Here is a 16835-nt window from a genome sequence, read left to right on the forward strand (position 1 = left end):
GACCTGAGATGACATCTCAGCAATCTTGTCCTGTGCTTTGGATTCTCAATAGGCTTGTTTCCTTTTCTTCCATGTGAATAAATTCTAACAAGAGTGAGAACTCAGGCAGGAGCCTCAGGCACTTTGAACAGACTGAGTCCAGATCATTCTCAACTTAGGAGAGGGTTATGTCCTGATAAAGTTGAAACTATCATTAATCAGAAGTGCATTTAATATGCCTATAAACTACTGAACATCAGATCTTAGATTAGCCCACCTTAAATGCACTTACATTAGCTTACAATTGGGCAAAATCATCTAATGCAAAGCCTATTTTATAATAAAGTATTGATTATCTCATGTAATTTATTGAATGCTGTACTGAAAATGAAAAACAGAAGGGGAGTCTGGGTGCAGAATGGTTGTCACACTAGTGATTGCATTGCTGACTGGGAGCTGTGGCTCAATGCCACTGCCCAGCATCACCAGAGGATCACACTGTTTACTACTAGCCTGGGAAAAGATCACAAAATTCAAATTTTGAGGTACAGTTTCTATTGAATGGGTATTGCTCTCATGCTACAGTAAAGTTAAAAAATTGTTGAGTCAAACCATAGTAAGTTGGGGACTGTCTGTACTGTCTGATCCTGGTCCTTTGCTCTTCATACCCTTATTCCTCCCACTCTATTGCACTAAGACAAATTTCTCCAACCCTCAGAACTAAATAGCCCTTCTTCCTCCACCTTCTAGGTGATGAAGCATGGTATTCACAGTATCTTGATCTAGGTGGTAGTTACACAGGAAATACATGTATGTCTAGACTTATTGAGCTGTATACTTAAGATTAGTGCATTTTATGCAATTTACTCTATGTGTATTACACATCAATTAAAAAAATCCCACAACCTAGCTTGTTCTTTGGTCATTTCTGTCCCTACCTTCCTATCCCAAATTGGCACAAGAACAGGCATGACCCTTGCCCTGGACTTTTATTAGGTAACACTTTGAAGGTGGGGTATTCTGAACACTCCATAATCTGCTAGTATATCTCAGTCTTTGAAATATTCCCCTTTTTCAAGGTTTACTAAATGTTTTCAATGAACAGTTAAATTTCTTCTTTACCAGATCTTTTGAATTAAGACACAATATCTAGAAGCCACAAAAACTTAAATTTTGTTGTATTAAAAATAAAAAACTTCTGCATGACAAAACATGACAAGTAAAATTAAAATATTGATAAAAAGATTAAAATGGGAAAAAATATTCACAACTCAAACCACAGGTAAAGGATTCTATCCTTAATATAGAGGTCTTACCAGTTTTATGAGGAACCCAGTAGAAAAATGGGCAAAGGATATGACCCCAAATTCCACAAAATGTAAAACCCCAACACAAGCAGATGCTTAACCTCACTCACAATAAGGGAAATTAAAATGGAAGCTACACTAAGCTACCAGTTTTTCAAGCTATCAGACTTCATAACATTCAGAAGTTAGATGCACATGGTGTTGGTGATACTTTACACCACAGGGTTAATTTGGGCTGAAACTGGTGAGACTGGTGGCCTTTCAGTGTTAAAGCCTGTGCTACTTTTTATAAGATAATCTCTCTGACACAGAAACCACAGGTTGTTTGACTAAGATATTTTGCAGGACCTTTCAAGCAAGCTTCACCCAGAGCAGACCACCCCAAGATGGTGAAGTCTGCAGACCCCTCATCTGAGCCTGCACAGAAGGATTCTGCAGGTCTGGTCAATGACATTTTCCCTGTCCTGGAACAAAAGTTCTTCAGGCAAAAGAACTAAACAGCCAGTTCCAGGAATCAGGGAAAACAATCTGAAGCAGAGTGCCACTAATTGTTGCAACCCAGACCTGAAATGAAGGAGAACTAGGATTTCCTAAACCTCACACAATCACACTTCACCACTCTTGGATCCCTCCCTATCCTAAACTTGCCCAAATGCCTTCAATATCCTTTCAGCCCACCATCGAGGAGACAGACTTGAGCCTTGCCTCTTGTTGCCTGGATCGATGCCTTGCAATAAATTCTCTCTTTGTTAAAGAGATTGGCTTTCTGTTGAGCAGGCAAGTGGACTCAGTTCTGACTGGGCCCAACTTGGTCAGTAACATTAGCAAGGATGGAGGAAACTGGCCCTGCCATACGTTACCCAGGAGGCTAATTTTTCAGCTTTCAAGGGGAGGCAGTTAAACATACAAATACAAATACAGTTACAAATATATGGGCACTTTGAGCCACCAGTTCCATTTTTAGAAATTTAGAGGGCAGATATACTTTTAGAGGCAAACTGATGCCTGTTCAAGATAACAACATTGATGTAAAATAGCAGTACATTGCAAAAGGACTTAAAGGTAGATGAATGGAGGTCTAGTTGACACATGCTTACAACAGCATACTAGGCCACTAAAAAAATGAGAAAAAGTTCTTTTTATTTTAATATGAAAATAATCTGAGTTATTGTTGAGTAAAAAAAACAATGGGTATAATAATGTGCAGGGTATCTTAATATTTGTGGAAATGAAGGAATGGTTGAATGAATGAGGGCACAGGTCCAGATCTGCCTAGAATGTGTGTTTGGGGACCAGGGAGAGACTCTGTAGTCATAACTTGTCTTGTGTGGCTTCCTCACCATCCTGACCCTTTTCTCACCTTTGGGTCTTTGTTCCTTTCCTTAGCCCTGCCCCCTCAAGCCCAGATGTAAGTGAATTTTAAACAAGGACCCACAAGGTGCAGCTATCTATCACACTTTCCATAGCTGTGTGGCCTGTAATCTTTGAGGCTTGGTGGTGCCTTTGGTACCTGTATGGCAGTTATAGCTGGAAATGTTTAAAATGAGTATGCTTAATGATTTATATTCTCAGAAACTAGGAACTGCTGGAAATTATTTTATTTTTGAAGAGGTTTTCTCCCTGGTGACACTTCCTGAAAGCCCATTTATTTAATCAAGAAAATAAGATCTGTGAAGGAAAATAAAGATCTCCTTCAACCTTCTACCAACAGAAAAAGAAGAAAACATGAGGACATTGATGATACTGCAAAATACCATGTGCCTTCACACAGACTGAAGCCAGTGCAGGAAAACAGAAGAGTAGGAGAAAAAGGAGGAGGCAAAAGCCTCCAGAAGACAGGGAGGAGAAAGCTGCAGGCACCTGAGAAGGAACGAAGGGGGTCAGGAGAACCGCCAGTGTGCGTGGTCTTGGCGTGAGGCAGGGGAGCACTCGGCCCTTTGCAGTACGCATGACCACCAGGAGCTAACTGCAGAAGGGGGCAACTGGAAAACGATCCAACATCCATCCCGGGACTAGTCTGATGGACTGCTGTGTGTCCACGCCATGGGATGACCTAGTTCTGACTGCGAGGGAGGACTCTCCTGCTACACTATTACAGCATGGTCTCCAAGATATGCTTCTCAAAAAGTAAGGCTGATGAATTATGGATAGTATGCTACCATTATCTAAGTGTGCTACTATCTATATCAAATATATATGCATATACATATGCTTTTAAAAAACAACAGGAAGATAAAGTATAAAATCAAACAAAATGGTTACTGATTGGTGAGGAAGTAGGATGGGGAGAGGTAGAGAAGCTGATCTCCTTTGAATGTACTTTTTTTGTAGTACTGACTTTGCAATCATGTATGTTTTACATAATTATAAATTAAAAATTAAAATAAAAAGCAATTCATAAAAATCAAAATTCAAAAATAGACAAATGAATCTAAATCTGTATCAGGTTAGAGGCATAACCACACAGTAAGTAACTATTCTAAGTGGCTTTATGACAATTTGATTGTAATCCCTAGAGGGATATTGTTTATGGCAAACTATAAAACAAGTAAACTTTATTCAACAATGACAAAATCTGCCAAGGAAATAAAAGGGAGGGGGAAAACCATAGACTTAAAAAGTTGAAAAAGGCATACTTAAATCAATTACAATGTATGGATCATACGTGGATTCTGACTCAAAAACAAACATTCTAAGATAAAACATTTCTAAGTAATGTAATCAACAAAACATTCCAAGACAATAGGGAATTCTAGGTACTGTGGTAATTCCATGATATTAAGAAATCCTTGTTACATTTTTAGGTATGAAACTTTTATGATGGTTAAGCTTTATTTTTTGGCGTTTTTTTATTACAATTTTTTAACTAAGGTATTATTGATATACACTCTTATGAAGGTTTCACAAGAAAAACAATGTGGTTATTATATTCAACCATATTATCAAGTCTCCACCCATACCCCATAGCAGTCACTGTCCATCAGTGTAGTAAGATGCCACAGAGTCACTACTTGGCTTCTCTGTGCTACACTGTCTTCCCCATGATCCCCTCTACACCATGTGTGCCTATCATAATACGGCTCAATTCCCTTCTCCCTCCATCCCCACCCGTTCTCCCCAACCCTTCCCCTTTGGTAACCACTAGTCCCTTCTTGGAGTCTGTCAGTCTGCTGCTGTTTTGTTCCTTCAGTTTTGCTTTGTTCTTATGCTCCACAGATGAGTGAAATCATTTGACACTTTTCCCTCTCCGCCGGGCTCACTTCACTCCATCCATGTTGTTGCAAATGGTAGGATTTGTTTTCTTCTTATGGCTGAATAGTATTCCCTTGTGTATATGTATCACTTCTTCTTTATCCATTCATCTGCTGACAGACATTTAGGTTTCTTCCATTTCTTGAGTATTGTAAATAGTGCTGCAATAAACACAGGGGTGCATATGTCTTTTTGAATTTGAGAACTTGTATTCTTTGGTTAAATTCCTAGGAGTGGGATTCCCGGGTCAAATGGTATTTCTATTTTTAGTTTTTTGAGGAACCTCCATACTGCTCTCCACAATGGTTGAACTAGCTTACATTCCCACCAGCAGTGTAGGAGGGTTCCCTTTCTCTGCATCCTCGCCAGCAATTCTTGTTCTTCGTCTTTTTGATGCTGGCCATCCTAATTTATGTGAAGTGATATCTCATTGTGGTTTTAATTTGCATTTCAGTGAAGATTAGAGATGTTGAGTATCTTCTCATGTGTCTGTTGGCCATGTAAATTTTCTCTTTGGAGAATTGTCTCTTCATATCCTCTGCACATTTTTTAAATCAGGTTATTTGCTTTTTGGGTTTTGAGGCATGTGAGTTCTTTATATATATTGGATGTTAACCCCTTTTTGAATATGTCATTTGCAAATATATTCTCCCATATTGAAGGATGCCTTTTTGGTCTGCTGATGGTGTCCCTTAGCTGTACAGAGGTCTTTTGGCTTGAAGTAGTCCAATGTGTTCATTTTTGCTTTTGTTTCCCTTGCTCAAGGAGATACATTCAGGAAAAGTTGCTGATGTTTATATTCAGGAGATTTTTGCCTGTATTGTCTTCTAAGAGTTTTATGGTTTCATAACTTACACTCAGGTCTTTGATCCATTTTGAGTTTACTTTTGTGTATGGGTTTAGACAATAATCCAGTTTCATTCTCTTGCATGTACTTGTCCAGTTTTGTTAACACCAATTGTTGAAGAGGCTGTCATTTCCCTATTGCATATCCATGGATCCTTTATCATATATTAATTGACCATATATGCTTGGGTTTATATCTGGGCTCTTTAGTCTGTTCCATTGGTCTATGGGTCTGTTTTGTGCCAGTACCAAATTGTCTTGATTATGGTGGCTTTGTAGTAGAGCTTGAAATTGTAATCCCCCCTGTTTTATTCTTCCTTCTCAGGTTTGTTGGCTATTCGGGGTCTTTCCTGGTTCCATATGAATTTTAGAACTATTTGCTCTAGTTCATTGAAGAATGCTATAGGTATTTTGATAGGGATTGCATTAAATCTGTAGATTGTTTTAGGCAAGATGGCCATTTTGAAAATATTAACTCTTCCTGTCCATGAGCACAGGATGTGTTTCCATTTATTGGTATCTTCGTTAATTTCTCTCATGAGCATCTTATAGTTTTCAGAGTATAGATCTTTCACTTCCTTGGTTAGATTTATTCCTAGATATTTTATTCTTTTTGATGCAATTGTGAATGGAATTGTTTTCATGATTTCTCTTTCTGCTAGTTCATTGTTAGTGTATAGGAATGCAACATATTTCTCTTTATTAATTTTGTATCCTATAACTTTACTGAATTCACCTATTAGATTGGGAGTGGATTCTTTAGGGTTTTTTTATGTACAATATCATGTCATGTGCATACAGGGACTCTGACTTCTTCCTTACCAGTCTGGATGTCTTTTATTTCTTTGTGTTGTCTGCCATGGCTAGGACCTCTAGATCTATGTTGAATAAAAGTGGGGAGAATGGGCATCCTTGTCTTGTTCCCGATCATAAAGGTAAAACTTTCAGCTTCTCGCTGTTAAGTATAATGTTGGCTATGGGTTTGTCATATATGGTCTTTGTTATATTGAGGTATTTTCCCTCTATAGCCATTTTGTTGTGAGTTTTTATCATGAATTGATGTTGAATTTTGTCGAATGCTTCTTCAGCATCTATGGAGATGATCATGTGGTTTTTGTCCTTCTTTTTGTTGATGTGATAGATGACGTTGATGGATTTTCAAATGTTGTACCATCCTTACATCCCTGGGATGAATCCCACTTGATCATGATGGATGATCTTGTTGATGTATTTTGAATTCAGTTTGCTAATATTTTGTTAAGTATTTTTGTATCTATGTTCATCAGGGATATTGACCTGTAATTTTTTTTATTTCTGGTGTCTTTGCCTGGTTTTGTTATTAGAGTGATGTTGGCCTCATAGCATGAGTTTGGGAGTATTCTCTCCTCTTGTACTTTTTGGAAACTTTAAGGAGTATGGTTATTAGGTCTTCACTAAATGTTTGATAAAATTCAGCAGTGAAACCATCTGGTCCCAGCGTTTTGTTCTTACATAGTTTGTTGATTAACAATTAAATTTCCTTGCTGGTAATTGGTCTATTCAAATTTTCTGTTTCTTCCTGGGTCAGCTTTGGAAGGTTCTATTTTTCTAGAAATTGGTCCATTTCTTCTAGGTTATTCAGTTTGTTACCATATAATTTCTCATAGTATTCTCTCATAATTCTTTGTATTTCTGTGGTGTCTGTCATGATTTTTCCTTTCTCATTTCTGATTCTGTTTATGTGAGTATACTCTCTTTTTTTCTTGATAAGTCTGGCTAGCAGTTTATCTATTTTGTTTATTTTTCTCAGAGAACCAGCTCCTGCTTTCATTGATTCTTTCTATTGTTTTATTCTTCTCAATTTTGTTTATTTCTGCTCTAATCTTTATTATGTACCTCCTTCTACTGACTTTGGGTCTCATTTGTTCTCCCTTTTCTAGTTTCGTTAATTGTGAATTTAGCCTATTTATTTGGGATTGTTCTTCTTTCCTGGGGTAGTCTGTATTGCAATATACTTCCCCCTTAACATGGTCTTCACTGCATCACACAGATTTTGTGGTGTTGTATTACTATTGTCATTCGTCTCCATATATGGTTTGGTCTGTTTTTATCATTGATCTATTGATTATTTAGGAGCATTTTATTAAGCCTCCATATGTTTGTTTACTTTTTCATTTTCTTTGTGTAATTTATTAATAGTTTCATACCTTTGTGATTTGAGAAGCTGGTTGGTACAATTTCAATCTTTTTGTATTTACTGAGGCTCTTTTTGTGGCCTAGTATATGATCTATTCTTGAAAATGTTCTATGTGCACTTGCTTTTGGATGGAGTGTTCTGTAGATGTTCATTAGGTCAATCTGTTCTAACATGTTGTTCAGTGCCCCTGTCTCTTTACTTCTTTTCTGTCTGGTTGATCTGTCCTTTGTAGTAAGTGGTGTGTTCAAGTCTCCTAAAGTGAATGCATTGCATTCTATTTCCCCCTTTAATTCTGTTAGTATTTCTTTCACATATGTAGGTGATCCTGTGTTGGGTGCGTAGGTATTTATAATAGTTATGTCCACTTGTTGGACTGACCTCTTTATGTAATGTCCTTCTTTTTCTCTTGTTACTTTCTTTGTTTTGATGTCTATTTTGTGTGATACATGTCCTGCAATTCCTGCTTTTTTCTCCCTATTGTTTGCATGAAATATCTTTTTCCATCCCTTTACTTCCAGTCTGTGTATGTCTTTGGGTTTGAAGTGATTCTCTTGTAGCAACATATACACAGGTCTTTTTTTTTTTTTTTTTATCAATTCGGTGTCTATATGTCTTTTGATTGGTGAATTCAGACCATTTACATTTAGCGTCATTATCAATAGGTATGTACTTATTACCATCACAGGCTTTAGATTCGTGGTTACCAAAGGTTCAAGGGTAATTCCCTTACTATCTAACAGTCTAATTTATCTCACTCAGTATGCTATTACAATCACAATCTAAAGGTTCTTTTTTTTTCTCTCCTTTTTTGTCCTCCATTCTTTATATGTTAGGTACCATATTCTGTACTCTTTGTTTATCCCTTTATTTACTTTGTTGGTAGTTGATTTGATTTTGCATCTGCTTATTAATTAATTGTTTTAGTTTGCTGTTGTTTTATTTCCCCTGGTGACAGCTATTTAGCCTTAGGAATACTTCCATCTATAGCACTCCCTCCAAAATGCACTGTAGAGGTGGTTTGTGGGATGTAAATTCCCTCAGCTTTTGCCTATCTGAAAATTGTTTAATCCCTCCTTCATATTTAAATGATAACCATGCTGGGTAGAGTATTCTTGGTTCAAGGTCCTTCTGCTTCATTGCATTAAATATATCATGCCACTCCCTTCTGGCCTGTAAGGTTTCCGTTGAGAAATCTGATGATAGCCTGACAGGTTTTCCTTTGCATGTGATCTTTTTCCTCTCTCTAGCTGCTTGTAAAAATCTGTCTTTATCCTTGATCTTTGCCGCTTTAATTATTATATATCTTGATGTTGTGTTCCTTGGGTTCCTTGTTTTGGGAGATCTGTGCATCTCTATGTCCTGTGAGAGTATCTTCTACAGATTAGGGAAGTTTTCAGCAATTACCGCCTCAATGACACTTTCTATCCCTTTTCTCTCTCTTCTTCTTCTGGTATGTGTATAATGCAAATATTATTCCGTTTGGGTTGGTCACACAGTTCTCTCAATAGTCTTTCATTCTTAGAGATCTTTTTTTCTCTCTCTGCCTCATCTTCTTTGCATTCCTTTTCTCTAATTTCTTTTCCATTTACTGTCTCTTCTAGTAAATCTAATCTGTTTTCAAGTCCCTCCATTGTATGTTTCATTTCAGATGTGGAATTTCTTAATGATGGAATATCCTTCTTAAATTCATTCTTGAGTTCTTTAATATTTTTCTATTCCTCCAAGCATGTTTATGATTTTTATTTTGAACTCTCTTTCAGGAAGATTGGTGAGTTCAGTTTCATTTGGCTCTTTTTCTGGGGCTTGTGAGATTTTGGTCTGAACCAGGTTCATTTGACATTTCATATTTCTATGTGTCGCCCTGTAGTGCACAGAAGCTCTAGTCTCTGGAGCTGCTCAGCCACTAGAGTGAGGTTCAGGGTTGCAGGGGAGTGGTACTGGTGCCTGTTGAGAGGAAAGAGCTGTTTCCTGCTTCCTGGCTGCTGCGCCTGTCTGGTGTCAGAGCCAGTGTGCTGAGCACACATATCTAAGCCTCTGTGCTTTGCGTCTCTAGCTGTTGTAGGCGGCCCCTCCCTCTGGCTGGTCTGACACCAGTGCAGTGACTGCTGGTTTGTTAGCAGGTGTGGGCAGGTCAGGAGGAAGGCACAGCATGCTGCATGTCACTTTGGGGGGCCTTGGAGCTGAGTAGCCAGCCAGGGGTATGGAGTGCCTGAAGCTCCTCAAAGTTCCCACCCTGCTGGGCAGAGTGCTCCCAGACAGTCTTGTCCACCTATCCCTTCTCTCGTGCAGCAAGCTCTATGCAATTCCAGCCCCTTCAGCAGCCGTGTAGCTGCTAGGAAGCCTCTCAGACTACCCACCTTTCCTTTGTCCCAGAGTGGCCAGATGTGGAGCCTTGTCCTCCACAAATAGCCAGAATGTCTGTCTCTCAAGCACACTGCCTGTCTCTGCTTCCCAACCCCCCCAACCTCCAGAGCACCGCAGAATGTAGGTTTGTGCTCCAAAGCAGACCTCCAGGACTGGTTGTTTAGCAGTCTTAGGCTTCCACCCTCTCTTGGCTCAATTTCTGGGGTGGGACAGGGATTGGGTCCCACTAGATCAAGGCTTTGGTATGTTACTTCGTGAGGTCTTCTCTGTTCTCCAGGTGCTGCCTTTTCTTTTGCTCTTTTAGGATTAGTTGTATTAACTATATTTTCGTAGTATATGTGGTTTTGGGAGTTCTCTGTCTCACCTCTCACGCCGTCTTGAATATGATAAAATCTCTCTTAAAGATAACTCGGAGGAAGCAGGAAATGAAGGCTAGAACAATGCTCAAGTGTACTCATTAGTCATGTGGCTCCATTAGCCACTCTGTAAAGTTTCCATGGAGAAAGTAAGTCATTGTGTAATGTGTTTGGGATTACCACTTGTCTTGCCAACTGTGACCATACATGTTTTTTATGAAGATGATCCTCTTTATAAAAAAGACACTATTATACTTCCATTGTTGTACCTCAAAATCAAGCAAGCCTCAGTGTACTAGGTGTTGTCAAGTGACAGGTTGTTTAGCAAACGGAGACAGATTGTTTAAGGCACTTTGTCTGAGTCAGGGGTAGATATGGGGGCATAGCTTATTTGCCAGATGGTGGCCAACCTATTATTTCATCTCTAGTAACACAAACTCTGTCCTTTATATATTTATAGGTGTCGAAGCATGATGTTCCAACAATGTGTAGTGGACTATTCAATCAACTGTTCCAGATAATTGCTGACATTTATATTGGCAGCCAAGTGTCCTCACTCAAGACAGAAAAGAATATTCTGGGAAATCACATCCCAAAGCAAGATTCTTAGTTTAGGTTGGAATGTTTTCTTTATTCCTATTTTGCGAGGACTCAGGGAAGGGCAGTGGAGATTGAGAGGCAAGTTTTGTTATCATCATCATTATTTTCTTTTAGTTCTGTGTTTATCTGAGCCATGGGTAAGGAAAGTAATACACTTGTCTCTGATCATGGGCTAATCTGATTATGCAGTTGATTCTGCTATTACTGTAAGCCAAGAGGGTGGAAATTATTCAGCAGAAACATACAGAGGTGCACCACTAATTACTATAGTAAATTACTTTTCCATGTTTTGAAACTGAATTTAAATATTTTCCTCATTAATTGTGGACCATGTTTGAGAACAAACTGCTCTAGATAGGCAGAACCAAATTAAGGTTAAGCTTGTCTTTCATACTTGAAAATGAAGTTTTCTGGAAGTATAGGCTGCCAAAAATACAGCATGAATACTATTTATAAACTCATGCCTTGGACTTTGCCAGGTATAGATCATCCTACAGAATCTGAATGGCAGCAGAGCTCTCCTCTACTGGAATGTTGTGATTTTCATTATCAAGATCATATACCACAAAGCAGACATCGTGAAAAATACTGACCTCTGTTATTGTCTGTTTAAAGAAACTAGGGTCAGTGTAGGAACTGTAGGACAGAGTATAACATAAAACACAAGAAATAAAAGCAAACTTAAAAAGAAGACAAGATGTTTTAAAAGGGCAAGCAAACATTATGAGTTACTTCCTTTCTTATAGCCATGTACAGACTGTTTAGTAAGTGGTCAATGGGAGCAGCATTAACATACGTCTCTGTTGCCTTTACAATGGGGAAGTTATTGTTATAAATTTCTCTTTCAGAAGTCACATATAGTTCATTCTCTAAATAGGACTGAGCCTGAAATTTTCACCCTTTTCTTAAGCATTTCATTTATTTCATAATTGTAAAATAGGTATGCATTTAATTTTTTAAAAGGGTACCCAAGATAATGTGTACCCAGAATGGGGAGGAGGCATAAAATTACAAAATTTAGTTTACTATCACTATGGTTCATCATGTCTATTATGGAAGTCATGGCCACACAGGCCACTGACCACTGAAATATATACCTAGTACACCTGAGGAACTGACATTTTAATTTACATAACTCAAATTTTAAAATACTGTTTAGATATATGTCAACAACTAATTTTCATCCTCTCCAATTTCCTGCAACTCCCTTAGCCCATGAACTGTCATTAGAGCTCTTGCAGGAGCTTCTTAACTGCTTTTTGGCCTCCAGTCTTAACTCTGCTAGGCCAGTCTCAAGAGCACTTCAGTTAAAATTAAATTGAAATAATTTTCTTTTGAATGACAAAAGACATACAGAAAAGTACAAAATTGTAAGCATATAGTTTGATATGCATCATATCATAATGTGAACACAACCAGTAAATGACCAGGTAAAAAATATCATTAATCACACCAGAGAACTCCCCCATTCACAATCCTTCCTGATCATTTTCCCCTTCCTTTTCTCCAAAGGTAAACTTCCTATATCCACATCCTGCCTGTTTTAAATAAATGGAATTGTGCATATGCATTTCTTTCTGTCTGGTTTGTTTTCCTTAATATTATGCTTTGGAATTCATCCATGTTTTGATGTGCAGCTGGAGTTCACTCATTTTTGAATAGGAAATTTAATACATGACAGTAACTATTTACCCATTCTACTCTTCATATACACTTTGGTTATTTCAAGTTTTAGACTATTATAACTACTACTATTTCGAAAATTTAAAAATGTGTTTTGTGCACACATTTCTGTAGAATCTATTCCCAGCAGTGGGTTCTAGGTAATGGAGTATATGGATGTTGTCTTAGCAGATGTCAGTTTTCTGAAGTAGATTTATCAGTTAAGGTGTCCGTAAGCAGTGTAAATTCTACATACTCATTAACGTTTATAGCATCAATCTTTTTAAGTTTATTCATTCTATGTGCATTAATGGTGTAATATTGTGGTGTTATTTACATTTCTTTATGATCAATGAAATTAACATCTTTCTGTATGTTCTTAGAAATCTTGTCTTTTCAAGTGTCTGCTTCATTTTTCCCTCATTTTTCTATGGATTTTATTGATTTGTAGCATTCTTTATATATTCATTTGAGTTGCCAATGTCTTCCATTCCATGATTTTATTTTTAGTGATGTCTTTAATGAACAAAAAAGCTTTCCATTTTGTTATTCATTTTATCAATTTTCCTTCATGACAAAGGAAGTTTTAAGAAATCTTTCCATATTTTGAGGTTTTGAAGACATTCTACTAAGTAATCTAAGTGTTATCTTGCCTTTCAGTTTAGATTTACATTTCACCTGAAATGTTTTTGTATATAATGTGAAATATAAAGTGCATTTTACATATAGTAAAATAAGTTTATTTTACATGATTATTCAATTGCCTTGCCACAATTTATTGATTGCAAAGAACATCCTTCCTCACTGTTCTGAAGTGCCACCTTTGTCTAGGATGGCCAGTTCATCCCAATTTTCCTGGAACTTTCCTGATTTTAGAACTGCAAGTTCTGTGTTCTGGGACTGGTCTCAGTCACAAGCCAACCAAGATAGATCATCATCTTTCTTCTGTCAACAAACATGTGGGCATATAAATATGGGTCGATTTCTGCAGTCTCTCCTCTGAAAAGAATAAGCAGCACACACACTGTCTTAATTTAGCTTGATAATACACCTTGTTATCCTGTAAACAAAGTCATCCTACTTGTTCATTTCCAAGAGAGTTTTGGCTATTTTTCCATAGAATAGAATTTTGCTATTTCCATTTAAAATCATCTTCCTAATGAATACAAAAAGAATTCCAAGATTGGGAGTGCATTGATTCTATAGGTCAGTTTGGGGAAAACTAGCTATTTATAATATTGGGCTTTCTTAAGCAATGGTTTATTTAGGTCTTAATTTCCTAGGTAATGTTTTGTAGTACTGGGTACTTTGTACTTGTACATCTGTCAGGTTCCTAAAAACTGATGTTTTATATTATTGTACATGGTTATTAAATTTTATATTCAAATACTTGTTCCTGGTACATATACACTTGAATTTTGTGTGCTTTATGTTCATGAAACTTGCTTAACTTATTTATACTGAAAGTTTATATGTAAACTAAACATTCTTATGTTAATTATTTTGGATTTTCTACATAAACAGATGGCTGGCTCTCACAGGGTGTAGTTTGCCAAACCTCTAGTCTATGTTTATACTCCTTTTTCTGGATGGGAGTCTCTTGTCTGTCTGTAATGGTGTGTGCTAAATGCATGGTCGATCCAGCAGGAGGTCCAAGTTGCTGCTCAGGGGCACAGTGTGTCTTGAGTTTTCCAAAGCTGCCCCCTCTTTTCTGTATATTCAGTAAATTGAGTCCATGGTGCCAAATCCATTTCCAGCCCTCTTCATTCCTTTGTGTAGATCCATGTTTCCATCTGGTATCATTATCTTCAGCCTGAAGAATTTTAACATATCATGTAGTACAAATATTCAAGGAATAAGTCTTGCAGCTTTGGTCAAAAAATGTGTTTCTTCCTTTTGAATGACATTTTTACTGATACAATGAATATTCACTGTTTACTGTTTTTCTTTCCATCTTCAGGTCTCTGTTTTCAGGTCTAAGTCATTCCATTGCCTTCTAGCTTGTGTATTTTCTAGTAAGACTGTATTTCTTCTGTTTCTCTATATTGGGGGTCACAAATTTTTTCTATACTAAGTATTTTTTGGTTCTGCAGGCCATGTAAGTCTTTGTCTTAACTACTCAACTCTGCTTTTATAGTGTGAAAACAGCCATAGACAATAGAAAAACAAATTGGTATGACAGTGTTCCAATAAAACTTTATTTATGACAAAACACAAGGCAGGTTAGATTTGGCTTGAGGGCTATATATAGTTTGCTTTGCTGACCTATGTTCTACATGTAATGGATTCTTTCTCTCTGGTTGCTTTTAAGAATTTTTATCAGTGTTTTTAATTAACTTGATTATGATGTATCTTGGTGTAATTTCCTCTATGTTATTCTGTTGGTTAAGCTTCATGGATTTTTCATTTCTTTCTTCATGGTGTTCATGTTTTTCTTTACATTTTTTAAAGCTCCTAGTTTGTCAATTCCTTCCTTTCCATAATATTTGGGTCTGTTTCTATTGATTGGTTTTTCTCCTGAGGATGAGTTATATTTTCCTCCTTTGAATGACTGATAATTTATCAGATGCTGGATAGTGTGAACTTTACTTTCTTAAATACTAGGCTTACTGTACTACTTTAAAAAGTTCAATTACAGAGGAGTTTGATCCATTCAAAGCCTGCTTTTAGTCTTTTTTAGGTGTAAAGGATCATTCTTTGTTCTAGGGCTAATTTAGCTCTTCTACTAAGCCTTTTCAAGGCTTAGCATGAGACAACCCAGAATAAAAGGGGAAACAATCAGTTTGGGAGGTTAGTATGAGAAGAGTTGAGCATAGAATTAAGTGAGCAGGAATTAGTTGACCAAAAGCAGGTTGGTTAGAGTGGGGTAAGGGGAATGGTGCGCTATACTGAGACTTGCATGTGCAAAAGCCTGGAGATGACAAGTACATGATGTTGTCTGAATAAGATCTATGAAAGATCCAATGTGACTGAAGGAGGACAGACATGGAAGAATAGAAGAGATTAGGCTAGTAAAGTAAGCAGAGATTAAGCAGGGATAGCAAGTGAGTCTTCTAAGAAGCATGTTTCTCAACTATTTAGATCACTACTAAGAAATTTTAACAAAGTAGATTTTTTTTTTGAATTAGGCTTTTTTTGAATTGGAGTAGGAAGGGATAAACTATTTGTGGAAATTTTATTTCATAACATTTATTGTAAGCCTTTACTAATATGTAATTTGCTTAAGTTTTTTGCTTACATTTTTATCTTACTTGTTACTGCAACTCCATTAGAGCATTGACTTTGGAGTTATAAAGACCTGGATTAAGTCTCAATTCTCACTTTTAAAAATCTCAATTTTCTATTTTTAGCTGCATGAATTTGAACTTTCGAGTGTCTTAATCTGAGTCTTTATTTTCCTTATCCATAAAGTGATTAGGGAGAGCAAAGCTATAAACCCACTTACAGGGCTGGTTATTAGTTAAAAGACATATAAATATCTACCAGTGCCCAGCATATGGTAGATAATATATGTTAGTCCCCTTGGATTAGCCCTATGAAAAAAACTCCTTTTCTAGCCTATAGATTCTATACCAATTCTGCACATTAAAATTACAGGAGGAACTTCAAGAAATACTGATGCCCAGTTCCCATGTAAGTCAGTTGGCCTGAGGTGGGGTCTAGATATGGTATTATTTTTATTTTTTTGTTAAAAAATGTTTTTGAGGTATCATTGATATATACTCTTATGAAGGTTTCACATGAAAAACAATGTGGTTACTACATTCATCCATATTATCAAGCTCCCCCATACCCAATTGCAGTCACCTTCCATCAGTGTAATAAGATGCCACACAGTCGCTACTTGTCTTCTCTGTGCTATACTGTCTTCCCCAGATTCCACCCCCCAGATACGGCATGATTTTTAAAAGCTCTCCAAGTGATTCTATAATGAATGCAAGGATGAAAGCTACTGATTTAGCTAAGGAAAGCTTTTTCATCCCTGTGAAATCAAGGAAGGTGAGTGTGTGTGTGTATGTCCAGCATAAAAAGCAAAACGTGAAGACACGAGATTAAGAGAAAAACAACAGCAGGCTATAAATGACACTGATGAGCACTGGCAACACACTTGGCTGACTTCTTAGATTCTATTTTTAATCCACACTAGTTACATAATATTGGGGCTAAAGATTTTACATAATAAATCTTTGACATTTTAAAAAGACTTGATTTTATGGAACTCTTTCATTTATTTAAAAATAATTTCTATAGGAATTTCTTTTTATATGGGGAAGCTGCAATTTCTTTATCAGA

The sequence above is a fragment of the Manis javanica genome, chromosome 5, assembly GCF_040802235.1.
Source record: "Manis javanica isolate MJ-LG chromosome 5, MJ_LKY, whole genome shotgun sequence".
NCBI lineage: Eukaryota > Metazoa > Chordata > Mammalia > Pholidota > Manidae > Manis > Manis javanica.